Genomic DNA, 16,798 nt, shown 5'->3' on the forward strand with positions numbered 1-16,798 from the left:
TGTCACGGATCGTATCCTTTTGAGGCGTGGTGCTATTAGAGGACCAGAGGCGCAGCGGAATAAGAAGCAAGATAGATGCGACGACTGGACCCGATGACGGTGGCTAAAGATGGCAACAGCTAGGGTTGGAGCACACGGAGGACAGTGATAGAAAAGGTCATAATAGTTGGAAAATTAATTTTTAAATTTGTTGTTTTTATTTACTGTAATGTGTGTGTGTGCATGCTTGCATAGGTTAAAATTCTTCACCTTAAATAACTAAGTGGGAGAAGGATTTTTAAAATAAATTCCACGGTCTCCATTACTGGTTTGTAAGTGATGCAAACAAACTTGCTCGTTGGCTCTGAGTGCCTTCCTCCATATCAGATGAGTTTGTTTGCGGTTCACTAGATCAAACTTCCATTTTGGATGACTATAGGAAATTAATTAAGAGCGTGTGATCTTCCCCATCGGAAGGGGCACAATCTTATTAATGGACTAAGTGTCAAGTAATGGTATACACTTAGGCACGTTTAATAGTATCCTCCCCATCGGAGTCACTGTTATTATTTGTGTGACCGAAGGAAAACTAACTATTAATTTTATTTGTCATAAAGTTAGGTTGACAAGAATAAAATTAATGGGTAAAACCCCCTCTTACAAATATTTGATTTTGTATACGTCCACACTATCGTGGCATGCAAAATTCACGATGATTTGAGATGTTGGTTAATTTAAAATAGTATTGTTTAAGGAATCAATATTATTCTAAATTTAGAGTCTTGACCAAAGTTTATTTTGTGATTCTTAGGATGACTTTCAACCCACTGGCCATTATTCTGAAAGAGAATAGACTTATTGGTCCAAATTATATAGATTGGAAAAGAAATCTGAATATTGTCTTAACTGCTGAAAGCTATAAATTTATACTGTCAGAGGTATGCCCAGATACACCTAACAGTGATTCTACCCCAGAGGAGATTGAGTATCATAAGAAATAGGTAAAAGCAGATGAGATGACGCGGTGTTACATTTTGGCTTCAATGTCAAATGTATTGCAACATCAGCATCAAGATTTACCAACTGCTTATGATATAATGAACAATCTCAAAGAACTCTTTGGACACCAGAGTCGGACTGCTAGGCAAGAGGCAATGAGAAAGTTAATGACAGCCACCATGTCAGAGGGGACACCCGTAAGGGATCATATCCTCAAAATGATGGCTTATCTGAACGAAATACAAGTCCTTGGAGGTGAAATCGATGGGGAAACCCAGGTCGATATTATTCTCCAAACGTTGCCCAGAAGTTTTGAACAGTTCCTCCTGAACTATAACATGAATAAAAGGGAGTATACGTTGGCGAAACTTCTGACAGAACTACAGACAGCAGAAGGTATATTTCGTCACAGTTTTCAGATTCACTATGCTGAAAATGGTTCTACTTCTAAGTCGAAAGGAAAGAAGAAGAAGAAACAGGTTGTTTCAGCAAAAAAGGTGAATAAACCTTTAGGAACATGACTAAAAGCTGGAATGAAGAAGCCGAAGGGCAAGTGCTTCATCTGCAAGCAGTCAGGACATTGGAAGGCGGACTGTCCTCATAGGAATCAGAACAATAAAGGTATATCTCATTCTCTAGTAGTTGAAACATGTTTAGCGGTGTTATCTACCAACACCTGGTGTGTAGATACGGGAGCCACTGATCATGTCTGTAACTCTGTGCAGGGGTTCCAGGAAACCCGACGACTATTTGATGGAGAAATAACCGTCTACATGAGCAATGCGCTACTAAGGTGGCGGCTGCTGCAGTGGGAGACGTCTACTTTGTTGGTGCAGTAAGCATCCGACGATTGAACCTCAGTTTTGATAATGGCAAAGGGATTCAAAGTTAAGATTCCTTGTTATCTAACGTGGTTAAATAAGGTTTCAGGAAAGTCCTAACTGCGGTTAGGCAGGGGAAAATCCTAAGGGGAGGTAACCTTAGGTCCTAGGGGGTGGTAACCCTAGGTGAAGGAAAAATCCTAAGGGGGGGGTAACCTTAGGTCCTAGGGGGCGGTAACTCTAGGTGGAAGAAAACCCTAAGGGGTGGCAACCTAGGACCGGTCCTAGGGGGCGGTAACCCTAGGTGGAAGAAAACCCTAAGGGGTGACAACCTTAGGTCCTAGGGGGCGGTAACCCTAGGTGGAGGGAAACCCTAAGGGGCGGCAACCTTAGGTCCTAGGGGGCGGTAACCCTAGGTGGAGAAAAACCCTAGGGGGCGGTAACCCTAGGTCCTAGGGGGTGGTAACCCTAGGCAGAAAGTCCAGTCGGTATGGAGGACCGGACTGGCAACAGGTAAATCTCCTGAGTGGTGTAGGTGAGGACACGTTCCCCGTAAAGGGAACAGTAGGCGTCGGGTCGACCTAGGGTTTCCGGTTGGAAATCCGAAGTCAGACCCGGACAGTCCGGAGACTGTCATAAACATTCTTTATTATTCATACTGTTATTTTATGCTAACTTTGTGTTGCAGGATGTTGTTTGGGACTAACATGTCTTGCAGGTACAAAATAACGAAGATTTGCCTCGGATGAACAGTGTCCGAGGCGCCTCTATGGAGCTTGGAGGCGCCTCAGGTGCAAAAGCTGACCTGGCTGCGAAGCTTCAATGGAGGCGCCTTCATGAGGGTATAAGGCGCCTTGGAAGGCGCCTTGAGCAGGGGATAAGGCGCCTTAAAGGGATGAAGTTCGACCAGATCAAGTTTGATCCACGCGAAAGACTCGGCAGCATGGAGGTGCCTTGAACAGCCTTCAAGGTGCCTTGAACACCCTTTATAAGGGGGTTTCGACCAGCACTTCATATAATCAAGTTCCAGGCTTTCTGTCTTCAACATGCTGTTAACAAAGTCATTCCGAAGTGCTGCTGCAATATTCCGACGACCCGGAGCTCCATTTTCTTCTTTCTTAAGTTGTCAGTACAAAGTTATTTTAATACTTTCGTTGTAATTTGTAATTCTTATCGAGCTTATAGTTGTTGTCCACCGGAAGCGATCAAGGATCGCGAGCCTTCGAGTAGGAGTCGCCTTAGGCTCCGAACGAAGTAAATCCTCCGTGTTCTTCTGTGTGTGTTTCTCTATTTCATTTCCGCTGCATTAATTTCTGAACGAGGTTTTAATTACTCCGATAGTTTTACGATAAACGTACAATTTAGCCGCGAGCGCTATTCACCCCCCTCTAGCGCGGTCTCGATCCAACATACTTATCTTTTGATAGGAATAGAAGTTTGTTTTAAAAAAATTATCTTTATGTACCCAGTTTTAGAAAGAATTTAATTTCAGTTTTTAAACTGTATTTGGATGGATATTCTGTTTCTTTCAATAACAATGTGGTTATAAAGAGAAATAGGGTTATTATTTGTTTTGGTGCATTGGTTGGCAATTTATACTTTAAATCCAATTTCTCCCTCAAGGCAACAAATAGAAATTAATAACACATCTTCTAACTCTAATAAGAGAAAAGAACCTTCGGAAATGAATCAAACATATCTTTGACATCTAAGGCTTGGTTATATTAACATAAGTAGGATTCAAAGGATTATAGCCGATGGACTCTTGGGTTCATTAGAGTTGGAAAATTTTTCAACCTGTGAATCTTGCTTGGAAGGTAAAATGACCAAGAGACCTTTTAAGGCCAAGGGGTATAGAGCCAAAGATGTGTTAGAACTGGTTCATTTTGATTTGTGTGGTCCTATGTCTATCCAGGCAAGAGGTGGTTTCGAATACTTTGCCTCTTTTATAGACGATTATTCGAGATACGGATACATTTACTTGATGCGCCGCAAGTTAGAGTGCTTTGATAAGTTTAAAGAGTACAAGGTTGATGTGGAGAAACGTCTTAGTAAAAGTATCAAAACAATACGGTCTGATCGTGGTGGCGAATACCTCTTAGGAGAGTTTAGGAATTACTTATCAGAGGCCGGGATTCAATCTCAGTTGTCCGCACCTGGTACACCCCAACAGAATGGTGTGGCAGAACGAAGGAATATGATTCTTATGGAGATGGTTAGATTGATGATGAGTTATTCAGAATTACCAAATTCGTTTTGGGGATACGCTCTGGAAACAGCAGCATACATTCTGAACTTAGTACCTTCTAAATCAGTACCCTCTACTCCCACAGAATTGTGGAATGGACGAAAGCCCAGTCTAAGACATATTCGGATTTGGGGTAGTCATCACATGTGCTGAAAGCAGATGCTGATAAGTTAGAATCTCGTACAGAAGTTCGCGTGTTTATGTGTTATCCTAAAGGAACGAAAGGTGATTTATTTTATAGTCCTAAAGACCAGAAGGTCATTGTTAACACCAATGCCTAGTTTTTAGAAGAATACTATATAATGGACCACAAGCCTAAAAGTAAAATTGTTCTAGAAGAAATTAGAACGGACACGTCTACTTTAGTACCAACAGTACAAGATGAAGTATCACAAGAAACTGCAACACGTGTCACACATGATACACAACCATAGACAGTGCCTCGTCGTAGTGGGAGAATTGTGAGGCAACCAGAGAGATTCATGTTTTTGGGAGAGTCTTCGGACTTGATCCCGGATAAACATGAACCTGATCCCCGAACATATGACGAAGCACTCCAAGATATAGATGCAGTATCTTGGCAAAAGACAATGAATTCTGAAATAGAGTCTATGTATCCTAATAAGGTTTGGGAGCCTTATAGAACCACCAGATGGTGTAAAAGCCGTTGGATGCAAGTGGATCTACAAAAGGAAAAGAGGGACAGACGGGAAGGTAGAAACCTTCAAAGCAAGGCTTGTTGTGAAAGGGTATACTCAGAATGAGGGAATCAATTATGAAGAGGCTTTTTTGTCGGTAGTCATGCTAAAGTCTATCCGGATACTCTTATCCATAGTCGCTCATATGGATTATGAGATTTGACAAATGGATGTCAAGACAACTTTCCTTAACGGAAGTCTTGAAGAAAACATCCATATGAAGCAACCAAAAGGGTTCATTGGAAAAGGCAAAGAGCATCTAGTGTGCAAGCTCAATCGATCCATTTATGGACTGAAGCAAGCTTCAAGGTCTTGGAACATCCGGTTTAATGAAGTAATCCAGTCATATGGATTTATTCAGTGTCCGGATGAGTCTTGTGTATACAAGAAGTGTAACGAAAACGTGGTAGTATTTCTTGTACTATATGTAGATGACATTTTGTTAATTGGCAACAATGTCAAAGTGTTATCGAACGTAAGGGTATGGTTGTCCAAATAATTCGATATGAAGGACTTAGGAGAATGTGCACACATTCTTGGGATTAAAGTCATAAGGGATCGCAAGAAAAGGATGTTGTGCCTGTCTCAAGCTTCATATATAGATACAATCCTTGCTCGTTTTAGCATGTAGAACTCCAAGAAAGGTTTCTTACCTTTTAGGCATGGAGTAGCTTTATCTAAAGAGATGTCTCCGAAGACATCAAAGGAAATAGAGGACATGAAGACAGTTCCTTATGTTTCGGCTGTGGTAAGCCTAATATATGCAATGCTGTGTACGAGACCTGATATCTGTTTTACCGTGGGCATGGTTAGCAGATATCAGAGTAACCCTGGACAAGGATATTGAACTGCTGTAAAACATATATTGAAGTACCTAAGAAGGACTAGAGATTATATGCTAGTTTACCAAACAGACGATTTGCTCCCTGTGGGTTACACGAATTTAAACTTCCAATGAGATAGAGACAATAGTAAGTTTACGTCAGGCTATGTGTTTACTTTAGGAGGTGGAGTCATTGCATGGAGGAGTGTTAAGCAGAAATGTGTTTCAGACTCAACCATGGAAGCTGAGTATGTGATAACCTTTGAGGCAGCCAAAGAAGTTGCATGGCTCAGGAACTTCCTAATGGACTTAGATGTGATTCTTGGTTTGCCCAAAATCATCACAATTTATTATGATAATAGCGGTGCAGTTGCAAACTCGAAGGAATTACGAGCCCATAAGGCAAGTAAACATATAGAGCGCAAGTACCACCTGATACGAGACATCGTCAAACGAGGAGAAGTTGTCGTCGCCAAGATTGCATCAGCAGATAACCTGACAGATCCTTTCACTAAGGCCCTTCCGGCGAAAGCTTTTGATCAGCATGTGGAGGGGATGAGAATCAGATGTATGACAGCAGATATGACAGTTTAGTCTTTTAGTATAAGTAGGAGATTGTTAGAGTGTATACTAAAAGCCTAACTTTTGTAAACATTTATTTTTGAAATAAAAGAATCACATTGGTCAAATGTCTACATTTATTTGTTAAGTGTAGTTGTTCAATTAATTTATATTGTAGATAACATGGTGTGTGGTGTCACACACAGAAGATCGTGTTATCAGTTCTTTATAAATTATAAACAGTTGCTCACGACTAAGATGGAAAGGAACAAACCATTGGAATAGTCGTAGTGTAATTAGGTATTAGTTTATCTTGACTAATAAATTACACTAATACACTCTAAGTGTATTGAGTAGGACCATTTAAGGTAAGTTCTTTTTATACTGACTTAATAAAAGAACAAGACCTTAATTATTATGGAAGTGTGTGCTCTTAATCCTAATATAATAACAAGTACATATATTTAGTATTTATTTCTTTGACTTATCAAACGGTGAGATTTAGCTCGATAAATCAATAGACTCGATAAGTTGAGAAATGATATTACTTATAGTGTGTGTTGTTGATTATAGAAGGAAACTGTGTCCTAGTCATCTAGGTTGAGAATGTCCCCAAGAGGAGCTTATAAGGATTGTCATGTTAAACCCTACAGGTGGACTTAGTCCGACATGACAATGAGGTTGAGTGGTACTACTCTTGGACTAAGACATTAATTAAAATGAGTTGTCAGTAACTCAATTAATTAGTGGACATTCGATATCTTAAACACAGCGAGACTAACACACTCATGATGAGAAGGAGCCCATAATGTAATTTGAGATTGGTGCGGTAGTGCAATAATAACTCTCTAGTGGAATGAGTTATTGTTGATGAACTTGAGTTGTGTGTTCGGGGCGAACACAGGATACTCAAGTTTGTCGGGAGGTCAAAACCAATTTCTCCTCTAGGTCCCTGTCGTAGCCTCATTAATGTCTCAAGTCCACTCATGAAAAGCCCTTTTTGGTATCCAAGAGGGGGCCGACCCATGGCTTGGTGACCAAGCCATAGGGGCCGACCAATTCCTTCTCGAAGGGGCCGACCCTTTGCATAGTGTCCAAGCAAAGAGGGGCCGACCACAATAATTCATAATAGGAGGGGTGTTTTGAATTTTAAAAATCTTCTCTTTGTAGATATCTACAAGTTTTAAAAGAGAGATTTTAAAATTTAAAACTTTCCTTATTTGAATTAGGCCACATGGTTTAAAAAAGAGTTTTAAAAGTTTTAAAACGTTTCTCATTTAACCATCCTCATGGTTTTTTAAAAGAGAGTTTTAAATTTAAACTTTCCTTTTTTAAACCATGTTAAAAAAGGAAATTTTAGAAGAGAAGTTTTAAATTTTAAAACTTGGTTTTAATTTTTAAAACTTGGTTTTAATTTTTAAAACTTTCCTTTTTAACATCCACTTTAGGTAATTAAAAGAGAGCTTGTAAAATTTTATAAGAGCTTTCATTCTTTGCTTATAAAATTTTTACAAGAATTATTTTCTTCCATTTAAGGGGCCGACCACCCTTGCTTGGTGCCCAAGAAAGGGGCCGACCAATCAAATCAATGATTGATTCAATCAATGATTGATTCAATCAATGATTGAATTAATCAAGAGAAAGGAAAAGGAAAAATAAAAGGGGAAAAGGAAAAACAAGAGGAAGATTTTAATTTTTATAAAAAGTCTTTCCTTATTTGCCTTGGGCAAGTAATATAAAAGAAGGGGAGAGGAGGCCTCATGTATTATCAATTCTTATTCTCTTGTTGAGCTCTCTATTGTGGTCGGCCCTCTCTCCCTTTCCTTTCTCCTTGCTCTCTTTGGTTCCTTGGTGGTGGTGGTGACCGGATTTTAGAGAAGGAGGAAGAAGACTTTGGGTGGTATTCATCTTGGAGGATCGTCGCCCACACGACGTCCAAGGCGAGGCGAGGAATACGGCAGAAGATCTCGAGGTTATTAGCATACAAAGAAAATGTATAACTGGTAATTGTTTTCCGCATCATGCTAGTTATTTTTCTTTGTATGAATTCCAAACACAAGAGGCATTAGATTCTAGTTTTTCGAATTTGTAATTCGCGTTGTGTTTTTTTTTTTTTCAAATTTGTGATTCGATTGTTCTTTTCGGTTAAACCTAATGTTATTTTAGGAAATTAAATATTGAAATTATATTAAAGGCTTTGTCGAGGCAGTGGTGGATGATCCCATACCCAAGAAGGCCTAGTGTCTCGCCATGTTTGACCTGGGAGCCGATTTTAGAAATAAATATTTAATTAACTTTATAACATAGGTTGATTTGGATCAATAGTGTTAAGTTTCGCTTGCGATCCAAATCTAAACCATTAAGAACAGATAAGTTAAATTTGGAATCAATAATGTTAAGTTCCGTTTGCGATCCCTAATTTAACTTCTAAAGAACACAATAGGTTGTTTAGGAAAGGTTCGACACTTGTACAAAATTTTTGTACAGTGGAACCGGTACGATCTTCCTAGGACCAACCAACACAAGGACATACACCTGAACATGAATATAAAAGCATAGACATGAGCATGAACATACTTAGTCATAAACATAAACATATATGGACATAAACGCGAACATGAGCATAAGAGCATACGCATAGGGATGAGCATGAATATACATAACATACACATGAACATAAGTATGCACATAAGCCTTCATCGTTTGGCATGCTCCTCGGACATGAGCCCCCAGTTCAAAAATTACGCATAAACCTTCACGCACATAAGTATGTAGGATCAGAAAGATACTAGAGGGGGGGGGGGATGAATAGCGTTCATCAAAAATTATGACTAAAAATAGGTACGTAGTAGAAGAATAAAAGACAATGCTAACAAAAGCAAGTTTTACTTTGTTCGGAGCCTTTGACGACTCCTACTCCAAGGCTCGTACTCGTCGAGTCCTTTCGTTAGGCAATCCACTAATAGTTTGAATGATTATAAAGTTTAGTACAAGAACTAAAAACAATGTTACTGACAACATAGAAAATAGGAAGATCTTGATTGCCGGTTGTTGGAGGAGCTTCACAGCGTTGTAGGAGCTTTTTTGGAGCACTACGCAAGAGTGAAAGTTATAGCAGTTGTTGTGGTGAAGCTCTTGGTCGAAGGCCTTTATTTAGGCTCATTCTGGGCGCCTGGACCACGCTAATCGATGTGCTCGACCAGTCGACATGCTCAGCCAGTCGATGTGCTCGACCAGTCGATGCACTCCACCTCAGCTTCTGGATGAGTTTTCAGGTCCAGGCACTTGGACCGACTCTAGGCGCCTGGACCACTAGGGTGCCTGCGGCACCCGCCTGTGCGAGCTGGTCTAGGCGCCCAGACTCTCCTTTTCTTTAGCAGTTTCTTCCCTACAAAAAGGGTTAGTTTGGATAATATAAAATATATTTACCCTGTAAAACAGAGTTAGCATTACATAATAAAATAAGAGTAGTAATTAGATCATGTCCCATCGAGACTAGGATCTAGTTAAGGTCTCAACTTAGGTTTCCCAAATGGACCTAAGCTGGACCGACGCCTACATTTCCCTCAATAGGGAATGCATCCTCACTAGATATCTCCTTTAATTGCTTACCTTCACTTACTAACTTGCAGTCGCTTGACTTTCTTTTGACCAACCAGGTCTTTCCGACAGTTGTCAGGTCCGCAGACCCAACTGGACTTCGACCGGTTGTCAGGTCTCGCGGACCCAACTAGACTTCTCGCCAAATATCGGGCCCTGTGGACTTATCTGGACTTCCCACCAGCTATTAGATTCCATGAACCTAGCTGTATTTCAGCCTGGTGTCAGGTCCTTCAGACCAGTCAACTCCTGCACACTTGGTAAAGTAATTAAACCACAAAATACTCTAACTTTATTCCCCTTGTTATTCATCAAAACTTGAGTTAAGATCATTAATGCAAATTGCACCAACAATCTCCCCCTTTTTGATGCAACGACAACCCGAGTTAAAGTTAAAAAAATAATATTGAGATAATATGTAAAAAGCAAACAAATGATCTTAGTTTGTTTTGTATTTGTTTACGTAATCAAATTTGTTTGTTGTTTTTCTACATTATCTCTTATCCTCCTCCTTTGGCATTCTTAAAATAACTAGGGTAAAAGAAGTACAAGCATACAAATAATGTCAGATAGTAATGTAGAAAATAACTGAAAGCAAATGCTTTGTATATCTCAGACTTAGAGAGAGATTTGAACAAAAAGGTCCAAGTCAAATTCTAAGGAAACTGAAACATCTGAGTAGACTTTTTCAAAAATTTTGTAAGTAAAGTCCGAGAAAACTTCAAAAATTTCTAAGTAAATTTTGCAAAAATTAGTAAGAAAACTTTGTCAAAGATTTTTGAGTAAACTTTTTCAAGAATTTTCTAAGTAAACAACAAATTGTCTAAGTAAAGATTTTTAAGTAAAATTTTAGTAAAATTATTTTTCAAATAAGACTTTGTAAATACCTTTAAGGAAATTGCTTTACAATCAATTGAGGAATCTATTTTCAAAAGAAGTTTTGAAGTCAAATTTTTCAAAAAAAAAAAAAAATCTTAAGTAAATTTTTGAAATAAATCGAAAAAAATAATTTTGAACTAAATAGTTTTTAAAGAAAATTTTCTAATAAAGGTTTTCAATGGAAGAAAATTTTCACAAATTTATAAGTAGTTATTTCCCTAAAAAATATTCTAAGTAAATTTTTCAAAATTTTCAAAGTAAATTTTTAATATCAGTCAAAATAGCACAAAAACTTTTTGAAAATATGATATTTTTGAAAATAGCTTTCAAATATCCTTCCCCTTAATTTGATATTTGTATTTAAAAATAATGATTCAATTACCAATATCTTTAGAACATATCTAATCATTTGTTATTAACTAATTATACAGAGGATAATAGTGTTCACTTGATTAGTCAAGTTAACCAAGATTTGATCCAACTTATTGTTTGGTAAGAAGGATTGTTTAGCTTGATCATTGTATTTTAGTATTTTACGCTCAAATTTATGTTGATGCATGAATGTAAGCATCTAAAGTCTAGGCAGGAGGCTTAAGCATCTCACGTCATTCTATGTTTTTGAATACACAATTAAGGTAGACCTAGTGTGTTTGTGAGATGCTCATTTCCTAGATCTATAGGATCATGCTTTCTATGAGTTTGATCTCGACTAAGTCCAAAATAATTTTGCAACACTAGATAAATGAAATTTTTTTAGAAAACATCAGTAGATAATTTTCCTAGAATTTGCAAATCTTTTAAAAATTTGTTTGATAATAAAAGTCCTAGTCTATCATGCACATTCCTAGTCTTTTTTTGTAAATTACTGTATTCAGATTCTGATAATGATTTAGTAAAAATATCAGTCAAATTTGACTTAGACTCAACATAATTGAGTTCAATGTCTCCTTTGGTGACGTAATCTCTAATAAAGTGATATTTTATTTCAATATGTTTGGTTCTTAAATGATGCACTGGATTTTTTGGTTAAATTAATTGAACTGATGTTATCGATACGGATTTTTACATTTTTATATTCTAAGTTAAAGTCTTTTAATGTGTGCATCATCCATAATAGTTGTGCTACACACTCACCCATTGCTATGTACTCAGCTTCAGTAGTAGATAAAACAACACAGTGTTGTTTTCTACTAAATCAGCTGACAAGTGATGGTCTAAGTAATTGATATTCACCACTTGTACTTTTACGATCTAGTTTACAGTTGCCATAATCTGATCAGAGCAACCTATTAGTTCAAAATTAAGTGTTCTAGGGTACCAAATTCCTACATTTTGTGTGCCTTTCAAATATCTAAAAAATTCTTTTTACATTAGTTAAGTGGGATTCCTTAGCACAATTTTGGTATCTAGTACACATACTAACTGTAAATAAAATATTAGGTCAACTTACAGTTAAGTATAAAAGACTGCCTACGACACTCCTATAGTATTTTAGGTCTATAAGTTTTCTATTTGGGTTACTATCTAAATTTTTGTTAGTTGCTATTGGTGTTTTTATTTCTTTGGTATTTTCCATTCTAAATTTTTTAAGTAATTCTTTGATGGTTTTTTGTTGGTAAACATAATTTCCTTCATTTGCTTATTTAATTTGTAATCCTAAGAAATAAATTAATTTACCCACTAGGCTCATTTCAAATTCTTGTTCCATTAGTGTTATAAATTCTTGCAAAAATTTTGAATTGGTTGAGCAAAAAATTATGTCATCTACATATACTTATAAAAATATCTTGTTTGACTAATTTGACAAATAGAGTTAGATCAATTTGAAATTTGTTGAACCTTTTGGAAATTAGGTAGGAGATTAGCCTTTCATACCAGACCCTCAGTGCTTGTTTAAGACCATACAAGACTTTCTTTAATTTAAAGACATGGTCAAGATGATCTAGATTTTCAAATCTAGATCAACCTGGTTGACCTACAGACTTCTTCCTTTATTAGCCCATTTAAAAAGGTGGATTTAATATCCATTTGATAAAGCTTAAATCCTTTATGTGCTACATAGCTCAATAGCATTCTAATAGACTCAAGTCTGGCTATTGGAGTATATGTTTCATCATAGTCAAGTTCCTCTACTTGACTAAACCCTTTAGCTACTAGTCTAGCCTATTTATAATAATTTCTCCATTTTCACTTAGTTTATTTCTGAATACTCATTTTGTTTCTATTACCTTTTTTATTAACAGATAGTGGTACTAAGTCTCATACTTCATTTCTTTCAAATTGAGCCAGTTCTTCCTGCATGGCTATAATCCAGTCTGGATCAAGTAGAGATTTTTCTATCATTTTGGGTTCAATTTTAGATATCAAGGATATCTGACTTAAGTTTCTGAAGGATGATATAGTCTGAACTCTTAGATCTGGGTCACCTATAATTTATTCAATTGGATGATCAAAGCTAACTCTTATTATTTGGGGCTCAATTTGCTTTTGATCATTTTCTTGTGATTGATTTTGTTCATCCTCATGTACGCTTATTGAGTTTTTATTTGCTCCCCCTAGATTAGGGTTAGCTCTAACAAAGTCCATTAATTGATACTGAGGCTGAGTTGAGTTAGATTCTTTAGCAATTTCGTCGAATTTTACATTGGTTGTTTCCTCAATTCTTAGAGTAGTTTTAGTATAAACTCTATATCCTTTACTATTTAGTGAATATCCTATAAAGATTCCCTTTTCTACTTTTGAGGTAAATTTTCTTAAATATTTCCTTGTATTTAATATGTAAACAAGACATCCAAATACCTTAAAGTATTTAATATTTGGTAATTTATTATAGTAGATTTCAAATGGGGTTTTATTGTATTTCTTATTTATTGTTATTCTATTTTGCACATAACAAGTTGTACTAACAACTTCTGACCAGAAATATTTTGGTAATTGGTATTCATTAAGTATTGTTCTAGTGGCTTCTTGGAGAGTTCTATTTTTTTTCTTTCTACTATTCCATTTTGTTGGGGTGGATTAGGACACGAGAATTCTTGATGGTACCCATTTTCTAAGCAGAATTTAGTAAACCTATGATTTTTAAACTCCCCATCGTTATCACTCCTAATTCTTTTGATTTTTAAGTCTTTTCCATTTTCAGTTTGCTTACAAAAATTATTAAATATTTCAAATGTTTCATCTTTATTTTTAAAGAATTTTACCCAAGTGAATCTTGAGCAATCATCAATTATTACTAGAAAATATAAATTTTCATTAACAAATTTTACCCCATGTGAGTCAAATAAATTTAGGTGTAATAATTCAAGTGTTGAATTAGTTTGAATTTGATAAGTTGGTTTGTATGTTGATTTGGTCTGTTTTCCTTATTGACAAGGATTACAAATTGTTGAGTCTAAGTTAGAGTGTCACGCCCCAGGTAGTCCCTGTCCGAAGAAATTTCGGCAGCATCTCCCCTGTACGGCGGACAATATGAATCTCAGTATACATATATCTATACCTCGGCCACACTCGGCCGGAACAATACAATACAAATAAGAAACAACCACGCAGTTTATATCAATATTCCACACAGCTTAATATATAATCAATTCACGCAGTTTAATAAGGAAGAACGATATAAAACCAACGAAGATATACGTACACATCCTACTCCACTACAACGAAGAAAACAAATCCACGAAGTAGTGTGAAAATCTGCAGCGGAAAACAAAAGCAGCAAACCCAAGGGTTCGACATAAAGTCCACAATACAAACCCACAATACAAGTATATAAGATGCAAAAGCAAAATATAATCCGACAAAGAAAATCCTCGCGATAATGGGGCTAGCAACTGGAATCTCTCCTGACGGCCTCAACCTGAAAAAAATAGTAACAACGGGGTGAGTTCAAAGAACTCAGCAGGTAATCCAATAGATATGTACAGCAACATATAACTACCAGTAACATCCTATGGTACAGTACACTAAACCATAGAACCTACAGTACAGTCTCCTAACAGTACAACCTACGATACGGTCTCCTAACAGTATAACAGATATGCATAGCCGAAATAAACTGTAATAACTAGCAATAGGCATAAAGTACAGTCTATAGCAAGAATAATAAGAAAATGCATAACTGAAATAAACTGTACTCACCTGCGAGGCTTGGGCAACTGACTGTCAACATACAGAGATAAAAATAGTCAGAGCAAAAGCATGTATCCTGTATGCATGTCAATCATATGCAATCACCAAAATGCATCAATCATAACGAATGCAATCCGTGCATATGATGCAATATGACATGGTCACCCCTGTCAACCAGTCAGCCATCTCACACACAATGGTGAGACCGAGTGGGTAGGGCTGTGACACCGTGCACTCTGCCATCACTGCCCCTGAAGAGTGACCGAGTGGACGGGATGCTGTCGGAGTACACCTATCCTCCTACCTCAAACATAGTGAGGGAGTGCAATGCTCTCAACTCCCGGTACGCGATGACGGGGAGGGATCCCTGTCTGCTACCACGCTGCAGTCACACTACCCATGAGCGGACCAGCGGAGCACTACAGAGCTACTGCCATACACACCCTACTGTGCTGTGCCACTACCCATGCAGTGAACACGTTGTGTGCAGGCCTATGTAGCCGGCCGACGAGCTCAACAATAATGGAGTCGTCAATCGCCCAGCATGCAATCATGCGATATGGTGCATGCGGCTACAATATGACATACCTGAACAAAGCCTCCTCCATATATGTGCGTGTCAAAAAGGTAAACACATATAACTATAAACATGATATAAACAGCATAAATCCAAAGACATCACATATACAATGGTGTAAGTATCATGATTCTAAGAGCATGTATCACACATGTAAAGCAACTAATCCAGTAGAGTAGAGCACTATAGATATGCACCTCTATGAACATATATACACATGGCAAGAGATAAAATATCCAATCCTGAAGTAAAGCAACTAGCAGATGAAGTATGTGATAGGTATCAACTAACCCTAAATCCAGGGGAAGTGTTGAACTACCAATCACTAGTAACCGTCTACAAGTATCGAATAACCTATAACCAGGGAAGTGCTAAATCTACCAATCACTAGCAAGTATATATAAACTGCACATATCAAAAGACACTATCAAGAGATAAGTCAAAGGGTACCCGCCTCGAATAGAAGGTACAATCCGGTCCTAATTCAATATCGAGATGCTCGTCTCGAATCAGAGTCCTGTGTAAATACATTTACTTTTATTTAGCTAGAATACTAACAAATAGCTAAATAAATATTAAATAGAAATTTAGGAACAAACCCTAAACCATATCCCACAACCTTTCTAACGGTTAACTAGGGATAGTTTCCTAATCCCTAATCAACCACTAGATTAGCAAATCAAACCTAAATCCATATAACCTAATTAATCTACACAACCTAATGATAATTAATTATCAATAGATATCAAGATCATACCTAATCATCTAACACATAATCTATAACATGTTCCAACCAAAATTCATTTCAAACCTAACCCTAAATCAACACTACACATGTATCAAAATCCCTACACATACCTCAATTCCCAGCTGAACTAGGTGATGTATCAAGTACACTGAGGTATGGATGACTGCCGATCCAAACTGAGCTAGCTGGATGAGGTGTCTGCCAAAGCCAAAGACACCACAGCAAGAACCAAAACAAATCTTCACCTTGCTGGATCAGAAAACCCACAGCAACCTCTGCTGGAGTTCTTTCCCAATTCACCCGAGACCTCAATCAGCAGCGACACAGAGGGAATCCAAGATCACCTTCACAGAACCTCCCCTCCCTATATCGGATCAAGATGAGGAAATCACAATTCAACACAAAACATGACTCAATCAATCGAAATCCGAAGACACCTTACCTTCAATCGGTTGTCTCCAGAAAACGTCGCCCAATCCGATCCGTGAAACAACGTACCAAGGATTCTTCTATTCCCAAATCAACACGAACGAAGGTTGGATCCAAGATCGGACCTAGGATTGCCGACCATTAGAGAGAGAGCAGAATCGAGGAAGAAACCCAAAGCTAGGCACAATTCCGAGAAATAGAAGAGTAAGGTTCGGATACATACCCTTGAAACCCTAATTAACTCTTCACGTCGGCGATCAAATGGATCTCGCGTCGATCGGAGAAGGAAGAGCCAACCGAATCAG

The sequence above is a fragment of the Zingiber officinale genome, chromosome 2B (genome assembly GCF_018446385.1).
Source record: "Zingiber officinale cultivar Zhangliang chromosome 2B, Zo_v1.1, whole genome shotgun sequence".
Classification (NCBI taxonomy): domain Eukaryota; kingdom Viridiplantae; phylum Streptophyta; class Magnoliopsida; order Zingiberales; family Zingiberaceae; genus Zingiber; species Zingiber officinale.